Here is a 17,144-nt window from a genome sequence, read left to right on the forward strand (position 1 = left end):
ATCGATTCTTCATAAATACATAATTATTAGTAATTCATTTCATCCTTTCGCTAAAGTGTATTCAAAACTCTCAAGTTAAGAACAGTCGAGTGTGGTGTTTGCCGGGATGAGTGAACGATTGTGAAACTATTGGCTGGTTGCTGAGCGGAGTCAGCTCCGTAACACCAGTGAGGTCTATAAAAAACCAAAAACTTATCACACAAGCCAGAGTAAAATAAATATGTGACATACACCGAGATACTTTGTGTTCACTGTCTATGCGTTCAAGTTCTACTGATGATCAACAGCCAAATAATTCTTGCATCGTCCGGGAATCGAACCCGGGTCGCCCGCGTGGCAGGCGAGCATTCTACCACTGAACCAACGATGCTCGAAAAGGATGAGCCAAAAAAACGTTATTTAAAGAAATCAAACTGATACATAATGAGAAGCAGGTAAAACTGATAGTGCGAGGTATCACGATGAGCCTTGGTGTTTCCTCATTCCTTTCTACTGAGAGTCATGTTACAGGTGGCACAGCACACTCAAAGTTCATCCGACCGGTAAGATTTTACATAATCCCAGTGATAAAACATATATAAGGAAAGTATACAAAACTGCTCACAGACTTGTAAATCTTGTGTTTATCAGCATAAAGTTAGAGAGCAGCACACATTATCACTAGGTGTAGGTCAGGTTCAATATTGTTATGATGGTCAAGGTGTTCGGGTCGTATCAAACCTGCTATTTATGAGTGCTTCATAATCGTAATGCATTAGGTAACCGGGAATAACCTATAACCGAAGCAAATGTAGCCGATTTTATCAATCCGCGATTTTTAAATCTTAGTGGCGGACATGTCATGATGCACTTGATACTTCTGGATCATTACCTCTACAGCATACAGCAGGTATCTAAGTACATACCTAGAAAGTAAGTAATGTAAATATCCCCAACAGTCCCGAACAGCCAGACACCATGTTGCTGAATACAGCAGGTATCTAAGTACATACCTAATAAAAGTACCTATATACATGTACTAGGTATCACTGAATTTTGACTTTGACCACCTTGACCTCACATCTCTCTGCACTCAACACCAACCTGTCTGTATGAGTGTCATCATCATCATCAAGTTCTGGTAACAGATCAGTATACCAAACTAGCAACCATAGCAACTAACAGTGTTACCAATGTCAAAGTATGTATATTGTTTACCAAGGAGTTCATTAGACACTTTGATAGTCTCAGTATAGGTACCATCCTGAAGAAATGCACTGTAGTACCGGGGTGAACACTTCAGACGAATTTCTGTATAAGTAATAGAAAGTAGTAAATAAAGAGTATTGGTACTTGGTACCGTTTCCTTACAGCTTGTGATGCGAAAGTTCAAAACTTTGCAATCTTTTGAATGAGACATGAGAGCCTGAATAGCAAACATCGGGCATATTAATTAAACATCGCATTCCAATAATAAAGAACTACCGAGTGCACTGCTTTGATTTATATGCGGCCTTCCGCTCTATGTATAATTATATCTATTGTCCAATGCATCCAAGAAGTCAGTCGGGGGAAAAACTATGTCCCTAGCCAAATTATACTGCACCTGTTACAAGCCAAACATAAACGTACCTACTTTTTACTAACAGTTCTTTGTCCTTTGATTGATCCAAAGAATCCAAAGATTTCCCTGGATTTGAAAATACTTGAACCCAAACTGACTTCTTTCATGAATTGGACTGTTCTGGTACACGTTTATATCATTCGCTAAAAGCCATTCCTTCTATCTTCTGATGTGTTTTATCTTCTCTGAATAATATTCAGTGTCTCCTGTGTTTCTTGAGGAGGATTATCGCGGATTGAGTGTAACCTTTAACGTATTATTGGTTGATGTACTCCGGCTTGTGACTGGTGACACTGTCAGTAATGTCTTACTTTACCTGAACTCCATGATGAAAGTCTTCTTCCACTGTGGCGATTTGAAAAATGTGAATGAGTAAGATCAAGATTCAGTACATCATTTTGTGCATGGATTGTACAAAATGATATACTGAATACATTGACTGTACCATGAACTTGCGAGACCACGATCCTTTTTCCATTGGTTGATATATGTATGTCCAATTTCAAGACCAACAGTGAAATGTGTTCATAGGAGTTACTTATACATATCTGCCAATAGTGCTGTTTGGTGTAGACTTTGTGTTTATAAGTATTACCCAGATGCAAAACTCTAGGTACCAAAAGTATTTGCTGGGGAGAATAGTCTATAGACAGAAGTGATTTGTTCTACAATGTCCAGGACATTTTTATTATTTCTTCACGAGCCGCTAATGTGTGTAGCAGATTTCATGCTAAAAAAGAAAGAAAAAAAAAGCTCAATATAAATTTAAATTGATTAACTTGTTTCCTGAACTAGTTTGCTGATTACAACTCCCTGTAGGCTTGCATTGGGTGCTTCAAGACAGTGGCTGAGGGCACTATTGAGAAGTGTCTGTGAGTTTGCATCTATGGGCATTGGGTACAATCACAACATACTTTCAACTTCTTGGGAGAGTGTTATTCTACATACATATATTCACACACAAAGCCCACTCCGAGGCACATGTGTAGGGTTTAGGGGCAAAGAGCCCCAAAAGATCGGTTAAGCTTTGAATGCATTCCTGGTAGAAACTCTGGTTCCATGATCTCTGTAACCCTCAAACGGAAAGGTGGTTTTTCCAACACTTTTTGGTGATCCTCGTTCGCGTCAGTACTCGGTGAAGAATATTAGTTTTATTTCTAGCTCCTCTTGCCTGGGTGAAAAATCTTCTCTATCCAAACTATGTGTGAATGTGTCCCTCGTGGATCCAGAGTCCAGACTTGACATTTGATATATTTAGTGCTGTGATACTCTTCATGAGCCGAAGACTGAGAGTACTACCAAAGTATTCCGGTGCTAGTAGATCGCACAATTATTCTCCATTCAACATAGGTTGAAATGTCTTTATTGAGAATGATGGACGCAGACTTGCTAAGTAAAGATGTACGAACCATAGATTGCATACCCGAAGATGGGAAGAGACCTTAGACTGGGTTAGACTATTTCATAGGTTTTTTTTTTCAGCTGAATGATATTGAGAAATTTCAGTAGGAGTAACTGAAGGTCTAAAGCACAGGATAATACAAGAATTCTGTGGAAGAATGAAGAAGAGACCTTTGTTCAGCAGTGGACAGATAAAGGTTGCCCAATATGATAAGATTGATAAGCTTGGTGCGTCTGTTGAAACATTATAGCATCCGAATCCATTCACAATCTACAATATTGAAGACTGTCATCCTTAATGTAATTTCTTTTTTTTTACCTTTTTTTGTCGTATTTCGGTTCCGAAGATGATCAGGTTGAGAAATTTTCGATTTTGTTTTGGCAATTTGACTGACACAACTTTGATTGTTCGTGAAGTTCGTCCGAACCCAAAAAGTGTTTTAAAAGGGTCCCTCCATTCATTAAATTTTGCAAATCTGAAATACTTAAATCAGTGCAGAATCCACTGAAGACATTTTCATAATCCTCAAGAGTAAAGCTGATGAATATTGTATTTGGAAGGAAAATAGGGTCATTCATATTGGTTTATTGGTCCTTGATAAAATGAAATTTACGACTTCGTAAAGCAGAATTCAATGGAAAGCATCGTATATTTGTTCATTCTTGAGTAAGAAAAGCACAAGATTTTCCTCACTCATATATTATTTCTACTTTCTCCTCTTTTCGCAAAGAAATCGTGTGGCCATTGAGAAATGAAAAACTCCATGGAGGCCAAGAGGTAACACAAGCTTTCATAAATTCACAATCCTTCTTATTCTGAGATCTCTAGGAAAAAATTCCCGTTCCTGTAACACAGCTCTATTCTTATCCTAAACATATTTCACTGGGAAATACATACATTATGGGCAGTAAATCAAAAAACATTTGTAAACCTATGGGAAACTCATCTGAATATATTTATGTAGGTCACAGCATTGAAACCTAGTCTTCTTGACTCCAAAAAAGGATTTTTCCTTCTCCAGAACCTGACATTCTGATGAATACCATGATGGAATAATTGCGGGCGGGCTCTCGGATATCATACAATATTTCTCCTTAATATTACTCTGCATATTTTGTATGTTGAAAGATCTTTAATAACTTTATCTAGGACTCTAGCTAGATACCACCACAAAAATCTTTCATGCAATCCATTATCCGTAGTGGGCTATATTCAATTGTTTTAACAGTTGTGACTATAACTCCAATTTATTTTCACGGTGGTTGATATTGTCACGTTTCCAATGACCATTTTCCTTTTGACAATGACCACATGAAACTTCTTGTCAACTAAACTGTCTGATGGTTTTCCATTCAGATTTGTTCTAATCTGTACATTTCTCACAAGATTCATAGGTATATTGAGTTCTTCAGCATAGTCTGTTTAGTTAGTTAGTGACACTGGGTGTTTGTTGACGAAATCTCAAGATTAATGATAAACTTCAGAAAAAATATAAAAAAAAAATACCTAACGAAAATAACCAAGAGAAATATTCAATTTAAACAAATTCAACATCCAACAAAAGTAATGAACAAAAAATACAAAAATAAATTATTCTTCCACATCCAATATGTTAGAAGATAATCTAGTACGAAGAGACAAAATAAACAAGATTTCAAACTTAAATGGGTAAAAGTATTTCGTGGATAAACTAGGTAGTTTTCATTTTAAAACTACACAGGATTAGGTTTACCCCAAGTATAATCACTCTATCTGTCAATTTCTTTTTTGTCACTGTTTAAAAGACAAATTAGTGTGCACCGCAACATCCCTGAGCAACATGTCAACCCTTATAATTATATCAAACACATCCTTCATCCCAAGCAAATGGTATGTTTCAACTAGAAAAGAGAAAAAGTTCATAGAGTAACAAGTCTCCCTCATGACTCCATTACTCATTAGAGGCAGGAGAGGACTCAAAGAGAATAGTCAATCATCGTAGAAATTGTATTTAACAGGATAAACACACAAGAGAACGATTGAATAAGAGATAACGAGACAGATTTTGTATCCGAACAGATTTTGTGTTCCAATTTGGTGTTTGGTTGACGAATTTGGCTTCGAAATGTGGGCAGACAGGTAACAATTAAAGTTGATGATCTTCAACTTACTACTTACTTACAAAGCTTGTAAACACATTAGCAAAAGAAAAGCTACTGTAAAATCTAATCTGAGTACTAATGGAAATAGAAAGTAAAAAGTAGGTACGCAGAGTAATTTTATTCTAATGCACACATACGTCTCTACAATGTGAGCACACCCAAGCTCTTGTTTAGATATATGTACTCACCCCTCGTTCCAAGGGTAAGTTGATATCCCAAGGCATTCCTCTGTACATTTCATAATTAATACATTTGGTACCTTACTCATTTCTGGTTAAATTTTAGAAACTCATAACTCTGCATTTTCTCCTCTTTGCTTTAAAATTCACTTTGAAGAATTTTTTAGATGGAAAATGCGAACTTTGGGTGCAGGCATTGCGATGTCATATTTTATATCTTCATTCATTTTTCTCAAAGTTTTTTTCTTTTTCGCAATGAATTTTTAATGTCTGATGGATGATATAATACAGGGAGTTTGAAATCCTATGTTTGCACATGTATAATTATTCTGCTGTGAGTTGGTAATTGAATTTAATTTAGCACAACATGGATTGTTGCCTTTCTACTGTAAAATCAAACTGAAGATTCTCAAACACCTTTTAAAAATGTTCAGCATAATAAAATTATTTATGCACCTATCTAAGGTAATTATTATAGTGAATCAATCTCAATGAGAAAGGATTCGAGTAATCAGAAGAAAAACAAAGACCGACCGAGTAGAAAACAACTCATAATATGTTGAAACTATGAGGAACATTCTCATACCTAAACCTACATTTCTTCAATGCATGGAAGATTGTGACATTATATATTTGTAAATCAAAATCCGGGCATATCTAATATCTAAAAGAATGTATCCTAATGGATTCATAAATAGTTTTCTCACCACTGAACAATGTATCACCATGCTTGTTCTTTCATTGAATAATTCGCAGCGGGATTAAGAAGCCAGAAGTAAGAAAGTTCATAAATTATCACCTGAAACATCTGGAAGCTCTTGAATAATAAATCAAAAATTGTGAAATGTTTGCAAGAAATGTGTTAAAAGCCTCTTTTATTACTCGAATCACTTAGTGGACCATGAAGCTTAATGAAAATACAATATTGTAACTATTCATATGCAAAATAAGCAGCAACTTTTCGTTTAGAAGGGTTGGATTCTGATGAGCTTGTTGAAATATTTGACCAGAATAGCAAAGATGATTCTAAAAATACAAACAGGCTTGCACCCCTTCAAAGTTGATCCGTAGACCCTGCAAGTGATGATCACATCTAGGGGAGCAAAATCAATAGTTTTGTCCCCCTCTGTCCCTTCTCAACATACACTACCACCCGGCAAATATATTTATTGTCAAAAAGTAGAAATAAAGGAAATAATATGAATATTGATATATAACTATCGTTCAAGTACAATGAGGGATTTAATGGCAAAGTATTAAGCTTTTGTAACGCAACATCACGCTGTGTTCTGAGGGTTTTGAAATAATTTTCACTTGGTTTATTTATTTATATTTTATTTCCATGTGTATGTGTAATTTTAAATACATAATACATATTCTATTCGTTATTGTCTAGGGTCAAGGTTATTTATTTGTTCAACTTCTGTGACAGCAGCGTAAGTAAGTACACAGTATTGCACAGCAGATGCCCTCATCAAAATAGATCATCATTATCACCAGTCTGCTCTTTCTTATATTATTGTGGAACCAAAAATGTAGATTTGCTGAATTTTGCAGTGTAGATTGATTTTTTTTTCTTTTTTAATGAAATTGGTCTTTTCTAAAATGAATCTTACCTCCTTTTTGTGACATTCACATTCATACGTCTCTTGAGCATGTGAATGTATCTATCATTGATAGATACATTGATTACCTACCATCTCCATGCTAATTATGTACTGCTTCAATAGTTTCATTTTACAATAATGCAATGTTCCATCATCATCTGGGTTGCAGTGAAATTGCATAAGTTTATTATTCATTCAATGTTTTTGATTTTCCAATATTTATACTCCCTCCTCCCGAATGTTCTAATAACAATCAACCACTCCATACAGTCCATACTATTCTCCATGATTTTGATGTTATTATTCTCAAACCTAGGGGGGTGGGGAGTTGTTATTAAAATTTATGTAGTACCTATGTAGGTAATGTTTGTTATTGCAGGAGTAGAAGCAAAGCTTGATTCATTTCTTTATCATTATCAATGTATGGTTTGTTTGTGGTTTTCGTTAAAATCTCTGTCCATACATACCCCTTCAAATCTGAACAACTGAAAAAATACCTTTGAAAGAATTTAGAGCAGAGGATGAAGATATTGCTATACATAGGATGAATTCATATCATCATGAGATTCAGAAGTAAGAAATGAAATGATTTCTAATAATACATATGTAGGTATACCTATACATTAGATAGTAGGTATCGGATGGAGACAATGAGTTCAAAGATACCTTGGCAACCTTCATAATATGTATTACTTATCAATTTATCATTATTTATTTGATATAGATTTTGATTTATTAACTCGATCATTTTCATATTAAGGATATATTCTAATTCAGAGACACTAAAATGATTTAGAATATTTATTATGCCCATAGGTGTATCTACGGTTGAAATGGTCTGGTCTTCCACTGATGAACAAGGAATCTCACTCTCAGAATAGTTATTATGGATATCAAATGATATCCTTCTATTATTTTACTGCATCGTTCATCATTCATTGATACTTTAGTAGCATTCATATTATTTTCTATTTCCATTAGTCTGTCCTGGTCGGAATCTTATCCTATTCATTTAACCTTTACTGTTTTCGGTTCCAATCGAGCTTGTGTAGGTACTAGATGCATTATTTTGTCTAAAACTTCGTGTAGAGCTTTGATTCTAAATCACATCGCGTCGGAGGCATACAAACTGTAGCCAGATTTTGGTAATAACTTCACATGGACGTCTGAATATTTCCATCCATTTAGTTCAAGAAGCCCTGGATCTCTTTCCATTTCCAAATGACGTTGGGTATGTAGACTGAAGGCCCCGTTTATATTTTCCACATAACTATGGTCAATGATCCTTTGTATCATTACATGTGGTAGGTACCTACTTGAGTTTCGTTTGAAGACAACAACATAATTTTGTGATTCTTCTTCATCACATCAGTACTTGTAGACATTTCACCAATAAATTCTGTGACCATGATAAATACCTACAATAATAATTATCTTTGTTATTTCTTCTTCATAGAACCCAGATGCAAACGTTTTATTTCGTTCAAGACATTTCAAAATTTATCGTTTTACCTGTCATATGATATTTTTTCAACTAAAAAATTGATGTCTAATAAATGTATGTTTTTTTAAATAGGTTTCATCTGAGGATTTTTTTTTCTTTTCTGTCATCTTGAAGAGAGACTCTTTAGGTCGGTTGTCGTTTTAATTAATGGAAACAGAGACTTTTTTCCGTGCAAAATATGTTGAAAAAAGTTGAAAGAATAAAAAAATCGTCTCTATGGGAATAAAAACAATAACTAAATAAATTATTATTTACTCCAAGCTGGTTTTATGTTTTCATTTATGATATTGTATAAATTGTCTTCAAAGAGCCCAAGCTACTGAATAATATTTGTATTTGTGTTGATGTGTGGACTCAAAGTTTCATTTTTAATGTTTTCACTGCAACATTTCCTAGTCCATAATATTATACAAATTGTAGTGTTATTATTATTACCTAGTAGGTATAGGTATTAGACCTATATGTAATTATGTACCGATATCAATATGATATACGTACGTATTTGATCACATTTTCTTTAATGTTTTCACTGCAAACATTTACTAGTCCATAATATTATACAAATTGTAGTGTTATTATTGTTACCTAGTAGGTATAGGTATTAGACCTATATGTAATTATGTACCGATATCAATATGATATACGTACGTATTTGATCACATTTTCTTTCCCCTAATTGCAGAAGGTGGCTAGGAATTTCGTTTTGAAGAAAATAGTTCATTTGCCTATGGACGAAATGTAACCTTTTGCTTTCAGAAGTTTTGCTAGAAAACAAGAGATGTTTCATCGTAAGCATTCAGCAATTGAACCAAATCTCTCTCCTTGACATTTCTTGCAGTGATATTCTCAGATGATTCCATGTTAGTACAACATTAATCTCTAAATCTACATGTGTTTCGTGATCTACATCCAACAAAAGTAACTGCTTTGCTAGGTATAGGTATAATATAATTAAATTTCTAAAGTCCTACTTTTATTAGAACAAACTGATGCGTGAATATTTTCAATCTAGATTGATCTAACTCCGGCTTTGTTATTATTGTGGACCCCTAGGTATAATATAATTAAATTTTCAAAGTCCTACTTTTATTAGAACAAACTGATGCGTGAATATTTTCAATCTAGATTGATCTAACTCCGGCTTTGTTATTATTGTGGACCCCACATAGATATTGTATGTTAGGTATTTTGATACATTTTGCTTTTGTTAAAACAGGGATGCCAATCTGAATACAAAACCCATCACGCGTGATGCGACAACTTTGTAGAAATTACCTCCATTCTTTGCCAAACGTATAGACTTACCCTATGACAATGGTCGGCACAGATTTGATTTATTTTGGTAAATTAAATGAAAGCATCTTTGATGGTATCAGTAACCATCGTGAAATCTGAAATATCAAAATTTACCTCGGATTTTAGGTGGGTTTTGTACCTAAAGATCCTCGCACATTGCTCTAAAGGCAGTATGCATAGGTATAGTGGCTATTGTTCATAGGTAGTGGCTTAAACACGTAGTAGGTATAAAAAAAATCGTTCTTGCTGGAACTGAAAATCATGGAGGTTTCTCTCAATATTGGGCCTAAATTATTTTTACTGTTTAGTATTATTTCAGTCTACACTCTCCTAGGGCAGGTGCATTACAAACCAGTAAGTAGGGATAAACAGCGGGTTCAACCTAAATAACTCTTTTCGCTGCGGAAAGCCGGAAACCATTTAGATAATTAGCAGTAGCAAAGCAACCTCAATACAGAAGAGGCACGGTTAAGAATGTTTATCCGCTGATAATCATATAAATCAATCCATACTCTTTTCACTATTTCCTTTTGAAGAGAAATTATCGTGAAAAAACTGATATAAATATCAAAATTTCAAGAACTAGGTGTATCTACCAGTATCACACAACTTGTCTTTTATTTATTAGTGTTGTTCCCTCATACTACTTTTGTAGATACCTACAAATCACTTTGAGTTAGTAAGTACAGGCCTATGTTCTGGTTTCAGGATGGGATGTGAGACTTGAAGGTGTTAACCAGAACAACAATGAAGCTCATAGATTAAACTTTACAGAATACTCAATGTCCACCAGGGAGGATTGCTAAATGATACGTTAGAACAGTTTATGTGTTCGGAATCGCAGTAGTCCAAGATGTTTATCTACTTCTATGTTCCGTGTTCATCTAGTTGAGATTCAGCAGCAGCGTCTTGCTTGAGATCCGATACATTTGTTTGTTTCAATCAAGATAATGTTGTTCAAAGGCGCTTCCAATGAGATTGTAAACAAGTTGGAAGTGCTAATGTTGGACATTCTGGTTCTCACAAGATGTGTTGCATTATCATCCTCACAAATCTCATCTTAACATTCATTTACGGAACAATGGCAGGATTAAGTTATAGTTCTGTTTGGGTAAAGGTAGGATAACTTTGTACGTTCGGACAAGGATTGTATTCTAATTCTGTTTTCCTGACATCAAAACATCAAAAACTATCTCCACCAAGTTCATATTGTATACCAAAGTACAGTTAAAAATATCCATCTTGAAAGTTAGCACGTTAGTAGTCAACTCATATCAAACAAAAAGGTCATTTCTCGTGTCTCCTTGTACTACTTATATGAAATCATCAAATTGTCACAATAAACAACGCGATAGTTTTGCATATCAAAGTATTGTTTCTCGAAGAATGACGGAGGTCTGAGCGTATTATCTGAATGTGAAACAAATTCTAATGACATACATAGTCACATTGGCCTTATAGTCACCCAGCAACTTGTAAACCCCAAATCACTTGCACCTCGAATGCCGAACCCAATTTCATTAATCAGGTTTGTCCAGTCTACATGCTTGTCTCCTCGCATTAATTTGGATTTTATTTCATGGACCGCCCTAGTGCATTGAATCTCAATGTAACTTAAGACCTTTCCATCCTATGCTAAACTTCAAGTCTTCTGTTGTCAATGCATAGTGGGTCTGTGGTTATTGTCTTTATAGAATTTCACCTGCCAGATTTTTTAGCACTGAGATTAATGTTGTTCCCATGCTAATTTTATCAATAGCTCTGCCAAGCAAACTTGTGATCAATTCTGAACATAATGAGATTCTTTGTGTCTTTCTCTTATGGAATTCATATGGCCTTGGAACAATGTTTACATTTTGGGAGTATTATTATTATTATCATTAGTGACCTGATACCCCCTGTGGACAAGTCTATGGATTCCTCAGACATGAAACCCTTCATCGAATTTTGCTAAATTCTTCCTTGACTTTGCAGCATGGTCTTTGGTAGGTATTGAGTGGATGTCATCCACTCTATCCACAGGATGATATACTCGTACTTGTGGTGATGGCATTAGTGACCTGATACCCCCTGTGGACAAGTCTATGGATTCCTCAGACATGAAACCCTTCATCGAATTTTGCTAAATTCTTCGTTGACTTTGCAGCATGGTCTTTGGTAGGTATTGAGTGGATGTCATCCACTCTATCCACAGGATGATATACTCGTACTTGTGGTGATGGTACTAAGTACCTACACAGGTACATAAATATTACAATGAATGATTCAGCGCTTACATACCTTTGTATACCTACTTTGAATCAAATGCATAAGATTATCATCAACATTATTGTTTTCCCATACCCGAAATTCTGTCATCCAATATAAAACTTAATGTAAAGTACTTTTCCTCGTTGGTATTGGCATTCCACATTCCATATGAATCAATACCTAGCAGACAGTGACTATAGAGAAGTAAATGACTTGTCCTATGCCATCTGCCATATGTCAAGCGTTCCTCGTTGAGAGATTCTGCATTAGAATCAACAACCATCACTACTTTTCCTCGTTGGTATTGGCATTCCACATTCCATATGAATCAATACCTAGCACTAGCAGACAGTGACTAGAGAAGTAAATGACTTGTCCTATGCCATCTGCCATATGTCAAGCGTTCCTCGTTGAGAGATTCTGCATTAGAATCAACAACCATCATCTCATTCCAAGTTCCTCCTCATATTTTATTTATAAGTTCAAATAAAACTACACGAGCGTGTTGATTAACTGTCAATTGGGATTCTAAATTGAGATGTCTTGTGAGTTGTTCTGGCTGAGGTTTGTTCATTGTGTGAATGTGTCTATTAGGTTGTTACTCGTGTGTTGGACAATATCAAACAAATTTCACCGCGTAGTGTCATGTTTCCCACTTTATATGTAATTCCTGTTTGTATAATATTCGGATATTTATTAATATTATTAGGTACCTGTAACATAGACATTTCTGTGAAATAATTATTCGTTGGAAGGGTTTCATCATCACTCGATACATTTCCTCATTATATTGCCAGGGATATGGATATATCCTCTGGAAAATATAATCCACGACACGAGGGATCACTTCTTATTCTTTCCAACACCATCAACGTACCAAGTTTCTAAACAAATAACTTATTAGGTATCTTGAATGCTAGAGATGTCCTTAATTTTCCATTGGAGGCACTTTAGACGATTTTCTCTTTTCAAGGAACCTCTGCAATATCACTATGTACCTACATATGTAGGTACTTGTGATTCCATAATGATGCCTTCAAGGCTTCAAGCAAATATGTAACAGGTTTAAATCCACTTTCACCCAAATTTGTCATTACCTGTGTAAATCATTAGGGATTGACAACCTTTAACTCTTGTCTTCTACATTCATACTGGCACACTCAGCGTTCTGTTACAATTTGCTGGAATGAAAAATAATAAAAGAGCTACTAAAATGTATTCCCACCTCTCAGAGGAAGATGAAAGAGAAAATCCAGCAATAAAGTTGAAGTTGAAGTGGTACGTGCCCCTCATAACAAACCAGCATCTTTCATTTTTAGGTAGGTTCCGGTTGTTATTAAAATTTATGTAGTATGTAGGTAATGTTTGTTATTGCAGGAGTAGAAGCAAAGCTTGATTCATTTCTTTATCATTATCAATGTATGGTTGTTTGTGCTTTTCGTTAAAATCTCTGTCCATACATACCCCTTCAAAGCTGAACTACCGAAAAAATACCTTTGAAAGAATTTAGAGCAGAGGATGAAGATATTGCTACAGATAGGATGAATTCATCTCATCATGAGATTCAGAAGTAAGAAATGAAATGATTTCTGATAATACATAGGTATACCTATACATTAGATAGTAGGTATCGGGTGGAGACAATGAGTTCAAAGATACCTTGGCAACCTTCATAATATGTATTACTTATCAATTTATCATTATTTATTTGAGATAGATTTTGATTTATTAACTCGATCATTTTCATACTAAGGATATATTCTAATTCAGAGACACTAAAATGATTTAGAATATTTATTATGCCCATAGGTGTATCTACGGTTGAAATGGTCTGGTCTTCCATTGATGAACAAGGAATCTCACTCTCAGAAATTATGGATATCAAATGATATCCTTCTATTATTTTACTGCATCGTTCATCATTCATTGATACTTTAGTAGCATTCAAATTATTTTCTATTTCCATTAGTCTGTCCTAGTCGGGATCTTATCCTATTCATTTAACATTTTAACCTGTACTGTTTTCAGTTCCAATCTTCCAATCGAGCTTGTGTAGGTACTAGATGCATTATTTTGTCTAAAACTTCGTGTAGAGCTTTGATTCTAAATCACATCGCGTCGGAGAATAATATTCGGATATTTATTAATATTATTAGGTACCTGTAACATGGACATTTCTGTGAAATAATTATTCGTTGGAAGGGTTCCATCATCACTCGATACATTTCCTCATTATATTGGATATGGATATATCCTCTGGAAAATATAATCCACGACACGAGGGATCACTTCTTATTCTTACCAACACCAGCAACGTACCAAGTTGCTAAACAAATAACTTATTAGGTATCTTGAATGCAAGAGATGTCCTTAATTTTCCATTGGAGGCACTTTAGACGATTTTCTCTTTTCAAGGAACCTCTGCAATATCACTATGTAGGTACTTGTGATTCCATAATGATGCCTTCAAGGCTTCAAGCAAATATGTAACAGATTTAAATCCACTTTCACCCAAATTTGCCATTACCTGTGTAAATCATTAGGGATTGACAACCTTTAACTCTTGTCTTCTACATTCATACTGGCACACTCAGCGTTCTGTTACAATTGTGGTGATGGAACCAGACTGTCAACTGATGCAATGTTTATGTGTCTGCAGTATATGCTTCTGTATTTATGTTTCGTCTATTAATTCTATTGTGTGACAACATTCTATAGAGATCTACATTACCTATTCTCTATTCTATGTTCTGTGCTGTATAGGAACTTCGAGACCAAATGCAGACTAACTAATCTAAAAATAAAAAGAAATAATGTTGACACAAGGCAGCTTTTTTACAATCTACCTACATAACACTGTTCTCTATTTCTTCTATATCTCATATGTTTTATTGAGATGGACATATCCTCATACGCAGTGCAGGTCGAATTTAGTAAGTACTCAGGTCAGCATAATCCTTAACTTGGGGTATCAATTAGGTAATCCGTAACTGCATCAATAACTAGGGGATACAATAATTGCACCTCAAAATCACTTCCGCTCGCTGTGATAAAGCATACGTCTGCGGCTCAGCTCTTTCCATCCATTTAGTTCAAGAAGCCCTAGATCTCTTTCCATTTCCAAATGACGTTGGGTATATAGACTGAAGGCTCCGTTTATATTTTCCACATAACTATGGTCAATGATCCTTTGTATCATTACATGTGGTAGGTACTTGAGTTTCGTTTGAAGACAACAACATAATTTTGTGATTCTTCTCCATCACAGTACTTGTAGACATTTCACCAATAAATTCTGTGACCATGATAAATACCTAAAATAATAATTATCTTTGTTATTTCTTCTTCATAGAACCCAGATGCAAACGTTTTGTTTCGTTCAAGACATTTCAAAATTTATCGCTTTACCTGTCATATGATATTTTTTCAACTAAAAAATTGATGTCTAATAAATGTATGTTTTCTTAAATAGGTTTCATCTGAGGATTTTTTTTCTTTTCTGTCATCTTGAAGAGAGACTCTTTAGGTCGGTTGTCGTTTTAATTAATGGAAACAGAGACTTTTTTCCGTGCAAAATATGTTGAAAAAAGTTGAAAGAATAAAAAAATCGTCTCTATGGGAATAAAAACAATAACTAAATAAATTATTATTTACTCCAAGCTGGTTTTATGTTTTCATTTATGATATCAAAATTTACCTCGGATTTTAGGTGGGTTTTGTACCTAAAGATCCTCGCACATTGCTCTAAAGGCAGTATGCATTATTGTTCATAGGTAGTGGCTTAAACACGTAGTAGGTATATAAAAAAATCGTTCTTGCTGGAACTGAAAATCATGGAGGTTTCTCTCAATATTGGGCCTATATTATTTTTACTGTTTAGTATTACTTCAGTGATTCAGTCTACACTCTCCTACGGCAGGTGCATTACAAACCAGTAAGTAGGGATAAAAAGCGGGTTCAACCTAAATAACTCTTTTCGCTGCGGAAAGCCGGAAACCATTTAGATAATTAGCAGTAGCAAAGCAACCTCAATACAGAAAAAAACTTGGGATAATATAGACAAGGCAAACAGTCGTTCTACTTGAAGGGATGTTGATGAATATTATGAAGCCAATAAGAAAAGTAAACAAGATTGCAGAAGGGTAGGTAACAAAAGAGAGAGACAGAGAGGGGGGTAACTAGGTAGCTCAGTGGGGGTTCTGGACACGTGAGAGAGAGAAAGAGATGATTTATGAGAAAAGAAGGGTAAACTGCAAGGTAAAATCTGAAGAGAGCTCAAGCAACAATTATTAGCTAAAACTGCATGAGAATGTATTACACAACATAAAAATGTAATCTAAACTTTGTGTTGACTGAGGAAATTAAATAAGTTTATTGAAAGAGATGATTTATGAGAAAAGAAGGGTAAACTGCAAGGTAAAATCTGAAGAGAGCTCAAGCAACAATTAGCTAAAACTGCATGAGAATGTATTACACAACATAAAAATGTAATCTAAACTTTGTGTTGACTGAGGAAATTAAATAAGTTTATTATTAGTTAAGTACCTATCTAAAAAGAGTAGATATTCAACAGAACAACAGGCAAAGGATTCTACAAAATAAGTAACGGAAGCTTAAGGAAAGTTTTTTTTTTCTCTCTTTCTAAAACTAAATCTGGTTGAGATTAAAATTAGAGGAAGAGGGTTTAAAATTGTTGAAAAACAAAATCAGAATGAAAGCAAGTGAAAGGAGAGAAGAAGAGGCAGAGAGAAAATGAAAGAGTGCAATGTTTTGGAAAGTTTTAAAATAAAATAGAAAGTAAAAAAAATGTTATGGAATTAATCAAAGCTTTATACAATTTTCATTATTTTTATTTACTTTGTGTAGATTAAGGCTAAGTAAGTAGCAGCCATGGAAAAAATTAATGCTCGCAGCACTTAACGAAAATATAAAGAAGAGAAGGGAAGGCAGAAGAGAAATGAGAGAAATGTCGGATAAATAGGCTTGGGATTTTGTCATCCAAGTACATGTAAAGCATGACTCAAGTAAGCATTAGAACTATTAATATACTCATGTTAGAAAATTCTAAAAGTTGATTAAATTGATGACAAGCGTCAGGCCCTCTGACATGGAATAAATGACCTCTATCAAAACATCTCTCGCATACATTCTCGGCCTTGACA

General features: G+C 34.7%; 1 non-coding gene across 1 annotated transcript; it reads right to left on the reverse strand.

The window, feature by feature from the left end:
• Positions 1 to 299: 299 nt before the first annotated feature.
• On the reverse strand, positions 300 to 370 carry Trnag-gcc. The gene has a single exon. It is a non-coding gene; the product is annotated as a tRNA-Gly (tRNA).
• Positions 371 to 17,144: the final 16,774 nt, after the last annotated feature.

The sequence above is a fragment of the Diaphorina citri genome, unplaced genomic scaffold, assembly GCF_000475195.1.
Source record: "Diaphorina citri unplaced genomic scaffold, Diaci psyllid genome assembly version 1.1 scaffold126, whole genome shotgun sequence".
Taxonomy (NCBI): Eukaryota; Metazoa; Arthropoda; class Insecta; order Hemiptera; family Psyllidae; genus Diaphorina; species Diaphorina citri.